At 39.7% G+C, this 10,738-nt stretch overlaps 1 non-coding gene across 1 annotated transcript; it reads left to right on the top strand.

The window, feature by feature from the left end:
- The first annotated feature begins 2,286 nt into the window (after positions 1–2,286).
- Positions 2,287–2,392, top strand: LOC117273320 (small nucleolar RNA R71). The gene has a single exon (XR_004503329.1). It is a non-coding gene; the product is annotated as a small nucleolar RNA R71 (small nucleolar RNA).
- The last annotated feature ends 8,346 nt before the right edge of the window (positions 2,393–10,738 follow it).

Below are 10,738 nucleotides of genomic sequence, written 5' to 3' on the forward strand. Positions count from 1 at the left end.
ATTGGATTATCAAGACACTCTAGTCAAAGCAGTTAAGCAAAGTTAAGATCATACAATTTAAGGTACTTATACAAGAGTTAAAAACTGAGCCTAAGCATCACAACTAAAGCACTCACTATTCTCAAGGCATAATAAAGTTAAGAGATATTGCTTTCAATTCAATTCATAGCATTCCTACTCCTAAAAATATTAAAAACTAACTACACCCTGTTCAAATAAAACCCTTGGAAAAGAATCGCGACACAAAAAAACCAAGGGGGAATTATTACACTACCTACAAAATAAAATCTTTTTTTTCTTTCTTTCGACTTTAATCCCTCAAGGAACACGTCGAATGATATCCATCGTCGGGAAAAATTGAACATTTTTCAATTTTTATGGTGGTTGTTTTTTCAAAATATTTTTTTAAAATCACTAAAGCTAACAAAACTAACACATATACATACAACATATAACATATCCCCCACCCCACACTTTAAGTTGTGTCATGTCCCCATGATACACAATTAAAAAGCATAAGGTAAAGGAAACTTCCTTGAACATCTAGTCGGGATTCATTCCTCGCCTTCGAACTAATGCGCACATCCATGCCGACAGCTTATTCTCGACCTCCTTGAGGTGCACCCCACAGTTATCTGTCTCACTCACCGCATCCTTCTTTTTTGAGTCCTTCACATTCCACTCAACACTCGCAGTTGGCCTCTCCTTTCTCACCCCCGTTTCCACATTTATCTCGAAAGTTACAGTCGCCTCACCCACTCTAAGCATGAGCTTTCTCTCGTGTATATCTAATATTACTCTACCCGTTGCTAAGAATGGTCTTCCTAAGATGAGTGGAACCTCCTTGTTCTCCTCCATATTCACTACTATAAAATCTACAGGAAACACGAACTTATCTACCCGAACCAAGACATTTTCCAATATCCCCTCGGGTATCAGAGTCATTTGGTCTGCCAGCTGCAAAGATATTGGTGAGGACCTTATCTCTCCAATCTCATTCTCCAGCTTCCTATAAATAGACAAAGGCATTACACTAATTGAGGCACCAGAATCACATAAAGACTTATCAAAATTAATAGTGCCAAGGTATAGTAAAACTCCCTAGATCTCCACACTTTTGTGGGAGTTTATTTTGCAAGATTGTACTGCAATGCTTTGTGAGCTTGACTACTGAGGTCTCTTCTATCTTCCTCTTCTTTGTAAAGATCTCCTTCAAGAATTTGGCATAAGCTGTCATTTGGGAAAGCACTTCTGTGAATGGCAAATTTACATTAGCCTATTTCAGCATATTAAGAAATTTCTCAAACTGCTTGTCCAGCTTTTCTCTATACACCTTTTGGGGAAAAGGTAAAGCGGGCATGTGCTTGCTCTCTTCATGTTCCTCCTTTCTCGAACTCTCTTCCTTCTTCTTTTTGTCAGCTCCCTTCTTGCCTTTCTTCTTCTTATCAACTTCGTTTTTCAGCTGCTCCCCATTTTCTTTTTCAGGTGTCACATCTTTTTGGATCAGAGTGGGATCTTTCAACACTTACCCGCTTCTCAAGGTCACAGCATTCACTATTTCTTTGGGGTTTATTCAGTATCAGCTGGCAGAGTACCTGGGATTCTCTCAGATAATATTGCTGCAATTTGTCCCACTTGTCTCTCCAAGTTTCGAAAACCAGTGCCCAGTTCATTGATGGCTTCTCCATGAGCGTCTAACCTCTCATCTGTCTTAACAATCAGGCTTTCATTAGATCTTCTAGACCAAGCTGATTGGAATGTTGAGGCTGAAACTGCTACCTTTGTTGATTTTGGAAGAGTGGAGCTCCTTGTCCCTGAGTTTTGGGGTTGCTTTGCTGCCATGCATTTGCAGTACCCCCAGATGAACTCCATGAAAAGTCGAGGTCTCTCTGACCCATTGCATTAAAGTTGTAATTCCCCACAACATTCACTTCCTCAGTTGAGGCCTGACACTCATGAGTAAGGTGTCCCCCTCCACATATATCACAAGTTGCATGAGGCTCACTTTGTATTGTAGCTAAGGTTAGCTTCCGTATTTCTTTAGCTATAGCATCAAGTTATACCTATACAGATGTGTTAGCATCAACTTGGTGAACACCTGTCGATCTTCTTCTTTCAGCACTCCCAGAGGGCCACTGATTTGCATCTTCAGATAACTCATCAGGAATAGAGACTATCTCCTCTGGTGTCTTCTTCATTAACGGGCCTCCAGCTGCATTGCTCAATGTTTTACGAGAGGCCGGTGTCAATCCATCCCAAAAGTCCTGGAGTTGCATCCAGAGTCCAATTCCACTATGTTGACACTTTCTGACTATCTCCTTAAACCTCTCCAAGCTTCAAAAACATTTTCAGTATCTTTCTGGCAAAAGTTATGGATCTCTCTTCTAAACTTGCCCGTTTTAGGTGAGGACAAATATTTATGAAGAAATTTTCTGGTCATCTCCTCCCATGTTCTAATATATCCCTAGGGCAAGCTTCGAAGACACTGCTTTGCATCATCTTTGAGTGTGAAGGGGAATGCCCTTGAGTAAACTGCATCTTGTGACATACTATTGTATTGAAAGGTGTTCGTAATCTCCTCGAATTCCATTACATGGTTATTTCGATCTTCGTTCATCTTTCCTCTTAAGACACAATAGATTTGAAGAGTTTGGAGCAACCCTTGCTTCAACTCAAAATTGTTTGTTGCAACTGGAGGTGGTCTAATACTTGACAATCTTTGGTTGTAGACTGGTCTAGTGAAATCACCAAGTGGTCTCCCAGCACCGGGATCTATGTTTCCAAACGGGGCTGCAGCTAAGGGCTGATTTTGGGCAATTCTTTGAGCCCTCTCTTCTTCATAGATAATCTATGCATCTCGAATAGTTGTTTCCTCAGCATCCCGTGCAGCTTCTTCTCGTTGCTGGGCTGCCTCTCTTACATCCAAATCCACATTATCATCATCTCCAGCCATAGTTTCTTTAGTTAAGGATTGTCCAACCTTCTCTATATTCTCAGGGAGATTTCTTTCCTTCCTCAGCTGTCGCAGTTGTTTTTCTATTTCTCATTCGTATGGTAGAAATTCATTCCCAGAAGATCGAGTCATGCACCACTCTTACCTGCAACCTGCGCACGGTCAAAGAACACAAACCGTAAAAAAGGAAAAATAAAATAAAATAAAACAAAAAATTCCTGAATTAGCACTACAAACTATTTTAAACACTATTGATTGCCAATCCCCGAAAACGGCGCCAAAATTTGACGAGCTCAAAACACACACTTAAATTATGCTTGCTAGTCAAAGATAGTATAATATAATATCGTATCAGTGGGGATTGGAGTTAAACAGTATTATCATAGTTTGTAGCGAGATTTCTATCCAAGATGATCAACAATTTAGATTTATGTGATTAAAACTACAATTAACTAAGAATCTAAAGCTATTGTCTAATAACAATCGCAACTAAGGTAAGCAAGGAAGTTATCAGTGGGAGAAAGTAGGGGTTGATTGGATAGGTGCAAGATAATTGTTGGGATCTAACTCTAGACAATTCACTTCTAATGTTTAAGTAAGCCTCTCTAATTCACTCAGTTATTAGTTCAAACGTTTTGTAGGAACTCCTCTCTCGATTAAGTCTCAACCTCACAAGATGAACCAATTTAAGCACGTGAAGATATGCAAGAAGGCGTAGTGGGTTGGTATTTTAGGAGAACCTCTCTCGATTATCCTCCTAACTAGGTTTAATAAACAACTCAACTAGCCTCTTTCGATTACTAAGAAGAATTAATGAACTCAACCAACAAGATAATGCAAAGATATCACAAGTTATGCCTCTCTCGATTACATGAACATGTGAATATAGATGCAACAATTAAATCATCCAAAACGTTTCTATACATAAAAACTAGAGTTATAATCCACAAACAAATATCAATACACCAAATCCATCAAACCCTAAAGAGAACTATTACATATATATGGAGTAATTCATCACAAATATGTTTAAAGTAAAGAAAAACATAAAACGACCCAAACTCCTGTCTTGAGTAAGGATTGAATGATGAATTCCTTGTGCTTTTGCTTCTCCAACTCCTCCTTAGCCTCCTTAGATCCTAGATGTATCAAAAGTCCAGAAAATAATGTTTTTCCATGTATTTATGCCAAGTAGGGTCGGGCCCCAACGAAATCACCTTTTCCTACGCGAAATAGGACAATTACTTTGTAAAATTTGCATAGGCACTCTGCATGGGGCGACGCGCCATGCGGGGTATTAGTGGAGAAATCCAGAGACGATCCAGACTCGGTCCTCAGAGTACGGATTTTTCTTGCATTTTGACTTCCAGACTCGGTCCTCGACCCCCGAATACGATCCTGGCTTGATCCCCTAGGATTCTACTCAGACTTTAAAGCTCCAAATCACTCAAATTCATTCCATAACATCTACATAGCTCGGAATCACTCCTATAAGGCATAAAATACACAATAAGTGCAAAACATTAGTGATTAAAGCTCAAACACAATAAAAGTGCAGTAAATTAGAGTGAAATAAGCGACTAAAACACGAGATTATAGCCTACCATCAGGCCTCACTAAACTCTAGAGGCTTGATCCTCCCAAATCGCTCTCGTCTTTTCTTCTCCTCATCACTCATAGATGGGCCATCCTGGGCCCGAGCATCTGCAACCGGCTGGGCTGGTAGTACCCTCGGTGTTTGGAGTCCCTGAGCTGCCTGCTGTGGAGTACGGACGGTGGGAGTCTGAGCACCTACCTCGGCCTGAGAAGTGGCTGGTGCAGCCTGAACTGAAACCACCTGAGCAAGGCTCTTGCATACAGTCAATATCTGGGTCAAAGTCTCCTGAAGGCCTGGAATCACAATGGGCACAGCTGGTGCCTGAGCTGGTCCCACCGGCTCGACCACATCCGGTACCTGCTCTTGAGCTGGAATAACTGGTGGCTCCACAGGTGTTGCTCTAGCTGCAGTACGAGTCGCACCTCGGTCTCTACCGTGGATCCGGCCTCTCTTCCCTAGATGGTTGTACTGGTGGTCGTCTGCCTGATCCGGTCGCACGTGTCCTCACCATCTGTGAGTGAATAGAAGAATAAAAGCTCAGTTTCAAGAATCAACAAATCTGCACGACAAGAGTACAAGAAAGTGAAGTTTCCTAATGGTTCGGTAACCTCTCGAAGATAAGTAGAGATGTCTTTGTAACGATCTGCAAGACTCTACTAAACCTGCTCAAGACTCGTGAGAACAAAGTAACCTAGTGCTCTGATACCAACTTGTCACGACCAAATATCTCAACCTGTCGTGATGGATCCTAACTCATCTACTAGGCAAGCTGACAATCACATAACAACTACATATTTGGAATTAAAAATATGATTTAATAAGCTCAATAACGGAAAATCTCATAGATAACTGATAAAAACAAATGTAACTCAACTACAACAATCCCAAAATTCTGGTGTCACCGAGTACATGAGCTACTAAGTGTCAACATAGTCTAAAACTCTAGTACAACTATCTGAGAAAAATAGAACAGTGCTGAAATAAAATGAAAGGATGGAGAGTCAAGGTCTGCGGGCATCATAGCAGCTACCTCAAAGTCTCCGAACAAGTACTAACACCACTCTAGCAATCACCGCGTCCAGATGTACTTGGATCTGCACACGAAGTGTAGAGTGTAGTATGAGTTTAACCGACCCAATGTACTCAATAAGTAACAGGGCTAACCTTGGGATGAAAGCAGTGACGAGGTCAGAGAGATATAGTCTGAATCAAAATAATGACAACACAGATATGACAAGATAATGACAGTAATAACTCAGAGAAACTTCCGTATTCAGCTCGTTCACAGTACAGAAATTTAGACATGCTTTTAGGTTCAACAATTTAAGCCCAACACTGATAAAGTATGCCAAATACAGCAAGCATGATGAATTTTAAATCTCTATGCCTACTTGTCAAATATGCATGTCAAATGTAATGTATCATAGTGATAATCCCAAGTACTCACCCTCTTAGAGTACTCAATCTGTCTATCTCATTTCCCACTCATCACACACAATCACTCAGTATTGTATGAGTGCTTGGCATCAATGCCCCTCACCAAAGTACGTGTATATAAATCATTGTGCCTGCTCTCACTACTGGTATGTCAGACTCCGGAGGGGTGTATCCTACCCAAGCGCTAATATAAAGCCTATAAGGTCTGATGCAGTGTGTAGCCCGATCAACAATAATAAATAAGCCAATAAGGTCTGTTGCGGCACACAGCCCGATCCACAATAACACTCACAATCCGGCTCTCAGGCCCAACTCAGTCCCCAATCTCTCCAATATCACGGGCTCACAAGTCTCATACTACTCAGCCCAAATAATGATAACATGATATAACAGTAAATGATAACAGAGGTTGAGATATGATATGCATATGAATAAACATGACTGAGTATATGATTGCAGTTTAAGCAAATAACTCAATAGTAGAAATAACCTCAGTGGGTCCCAACAGAATAAGAACAAAGCCTAAACATGATTTCTAACATGAATCCCAACTCAATTACTCTAACACGTACATGGATAAAATAAGACTAGATAACTACACAGTACCACAGAATCAACTGAATCATAATTACCACGTTGCACGCCCACACGCCCGTCATCTAGCATGTGTGTCACCCGAACAACAATCATATAACACATACTCCAGGGATTCATACCCTCATTACCATGTTTAGAAATGTTACTTATCTCAAAGTGCGCAACTCAATTCTTCAGCAAACCTTTGCCTCGCGAATCGGCCTCCGTATGACTTGAATCTAATCACATACAACTTAATATAATCAATACAAATTATGGGAATCGATCCCATATGATAAAGCTAAGTTCTTTAACCACATTCAAAAAGTCAACCATGGGCCCAAAATTCGAACACCCATTCAATTACGAGTACAACCATATATAAATCATTCAATTCCAACCATAAATCGACCCTCAAACCCCCAAATCTTACTCTCCAATACCTAGTCCAAAATGCCCCAAATTTCACCTCAAAAACACATAATCTATGTGGGAAAATCAATGGATATTCAATATTAATGGACAAAAGTGATCTAAAGTTGCTTACCTCTTGATTTGTAGTGAAATCCCTCACAAATTTCGCCCCTAGACGAGATCCACAAGTCAAAATATGAAATAATACTCTAACCCACGATTTGGACTTTTAAATCTGCCTAAGTGCTCCTCCTTCGCGAACGCGAAAAATGCTTCGCGTTCGCGAAGCATAATATTTCCCAGCTGAAAAATCCTCTTATGAGAACACGACATCCCAGTCACGAACGCGATGACCTCTGACCTAGTGTCTATGCGAACGTGACCCCTCTCTCGTGAATGCAAAGGCAAAATGTCTGGTGCCCAAGCCGGCCTCATCCTTCTAGGCGAACGCGAAGCCCCTCTCGTGATTCAGATGAACAGACCCACTAGAACTTTGCGAATGCATGGCCTTATTCGTGAAAGAAAATAACAAAACCTCCTGCCCCGAAAACTCTACGTGAACGTGATCTCTTCATCGTGAACACGATGAAGACTGCACCAGACACCAGATCAGCAATTCTATAAGGCCAAAATGCAGTCCGAAATAAAATTGAATCTCACCCGAGGCCTCCGGGACCCAACCCAAACATACCAAAGCATCCTAAATCATCATACAAACTTAGTCAAAGCTTAAAATCACATTAAACAACATCAAAAACATGAATCGCACCCCAATTCAAGCCTATTGAAACTAATGGATTTCTAACTTCTAAAACCAAATGCCGAAACCTATCAAACCAATTTCGATTGGCCTCAAATTTTACAAACAAGTCATAAATGACACAACGGACCTATTCGAACTTCCCAAACCAAAATCCGAGCCCGTTATCAATAAAGTCAAGTCTCGGTCAAACTTCTTAACTTTCGAACTTTCGCCAATTCAAGCCAAAATGACATACGTACCTCAAAATTAATATCCGGACATACTCCTAAGTCCAACATCACAATACAGAGCTATCAGAACTATCAAAACTCCATTACGGATTCATTTACTCATAAGTCAATATTCGGTCAACTCTTTCAACTCAAGCTTCCAACCTTGAGACAAAGTATCCCAATTCACTCCGAAACATCCCCAGAACCAAACCAACCACCACAGAAAGTCACATAACCATAATTGAATATAGAATTAGCAATAAATGGGGGATCAGGGCTACAATACTTAAAAGAACCGCCTGGATCGTTATAACAGCTTCGTATATGCAAAGCTTCGTTCACTTTTGCGGAGGATTGGACCTTCGCAAATGCGAAGGTGTAGTCGCATTTGCGACATCTAGGAGGCTCAGGAACTGGACACATTTATTATTAGTGGTTCGCATTTGCGAACGTCACAATTGCAAATAACTATTCGCAATTGCGATACCTGCATTTGGGTAAAATATTGAGATTTCAGGACTTAAGCTCATTTTACTTATTTTTGAGACCTAGACTCTATAGAGGTGATTTTCTGAAAGCAATTTCCTCCCAACTTCATAGGTTAGTAACTTTAACTTTTTTTCATTCAATTTCCATTACTTTTTCATGAATTTCATTATCAAATCTAAGATTCATAGAGTAGAATTCGGGGTTTATGGTAGAAATTAGGAATTTTGAAAAATTGATATTTAGACCTCCAATTGAGGTCGGATCTCAAAACAACTCACATATTTGGACTCGGGGATAAATGGTTAATTTAGGATTTCTACCATGTGGGCCAAGGTTGAATTTTTTTCACTTTTTCAAATTTAATAAAGATTGAACCTTTATCGTATGGGGGTAGTTTCTAAAGCCTTTTTGACTTGTTTGAACAATAATTGACTAGATTCGGATGGTTTAGAAGCTTATTCTAAAGGAAAAGCCATGTTGAGTTGTTGAGCTTTTTGGAAAAGGGGCAAGTATCGTAGTTAACCTTGATTTGAGGAAATTAGGACTTGATTGGTCTATTTGCTATGTGATTTATATGTGGGGACGGCGTTTATGCAAAGTGACGTGTGTATATCCGTTGTCATGGGTAAAAGCATGCTGGGTGTACTACTTTATTGCATGTTTTTAATTATACGATGTCTTTATTTATTCCATATTCTTACCTATTATGTGCTTTTACTTGATACATGTCTTTACTTGCTATATACTTGCCGTCAGTTGTTACATGTTTTTATTTGTTACGTGCTTCCACTTATACATGTATTTGCTTATTGTCCGCCTTTACTTGTTACGAGCTCTTACATGTTATTAGATAAGTGCTTTTACTTGTCTCATGTCTTTACTTGCCTCATTGCCGTTACTTGTTTTTCTGTTTCACTCTACTATGTTATATCAGATTGCCTCAAAGAATTATGCTTTTTAGTTCCCTTTTATGTTATATTGTGAGATTCGCCATATTTGGTTATTACTGATTTAGTGGATCGGATTGCACACCGCAACCGTATTATTATGTATATATTAGATCGGGTTGCAAGCCGCAATAATATTACTATATGTATGGATCGGGTTGCACGCCACAACTGTATTATTATATATATATATTGGATTGGGTTGCACTCTACAATAGTATATATATATATATATATATATATATATATATATATATATATATATATATATATATATATATATATATTGGATCGGGTTACACGCTACAACAGTAGTGTTATACATACATACTGGATCATGTTGTGTGCCTCAACGGAGAGGATATTTTGTACTTTTTCTTGTTGTTAAGCTCCATTACTAGGTTGTGTTATGAGGTGGTGATGTGATGTTATTCTAGGGTGCTCTTTTATCTGTTTCTTTATTTCGTTCGTTATCTAGTTATCTGTTTCTCTATATTGTTGTTGTTTCTCTATTTGTTACTCATGTAGGTTTATTGTGAGTGTTTTATCATAGCCTCATCACTACCTCATCGAGGTTAGGCTTGATGCTTACTAGGTACATGGGGTCGATTGTACTCATACTACACTTTTGTACTTCTAGCACAAATTTCGGTGTTGGTCCCAGCAATGTTCAGAGGTGATTGTTCGGACGTTGTTCATCCAGGAGACTTTAGGTAGTGCTGCTTGGCGATGCAGACCCTGGAGTCCCCTTCCTATCTTTATCTACTGATTATTATACCAGACATTATTGTATTTTCCATTTCAAACTTGTATTTAGTATTATTAGTGGCTCATGTACTTGTGACAGCATATGCTGGGGATAGTCTTAGACAACATTGGTATTGCATCTATTATTCGTTTATGCAATTTCACCTTTTCATTATTATCAATGTCTCTTTTATTGTCAAATTGCTTTAGTTGTTGTGCTAATATTGTCTTACCTCGCAAGCGGATGTTAGACGCCATCATGACCCCATGGTTGGGATTTTGGAAGCTATAAGGCTTTAGGAAACTTCACTCTCTTTGTTTCTCCATCATAAAGATTGAATCTTTCTTCTCTTATTCTCTCACATATGGTGAGGACATGTGCTTCATCCACTGCTAATTAGGAGCGGGAGCCCCAAGTTGCAACCACTACCAGGGTAGAGATCGGGGAAACGGCAGAGGTAGAGGTGGAGGTAGAGTTCAGACTAAAGCACGCACAGCAGCACCCGCAATCGAGCCCCGGATAGCTCAAGATGATGAGGTTCCAGATTAGGTTGAGCTAGTAGGACCAACTAAGGTCTTAGAGGGGTTCATTGCTACCCTAGT

The sequence above is a fragment of the Nicotiana tomentosiformis genome, chromosome 5 (genome assembly GCF_000390325.3).
Source record: "Nicotiana tomentosiformis chromosome 5, ASM39032v3, whole genome shotgun sequence".
NCBI lineage: Eukaryota > Viridiplantae > Streptophyta > Magnoliopsida > Solanales > Solanaceae > Nicotiana > Nicotiana tomentosiformis.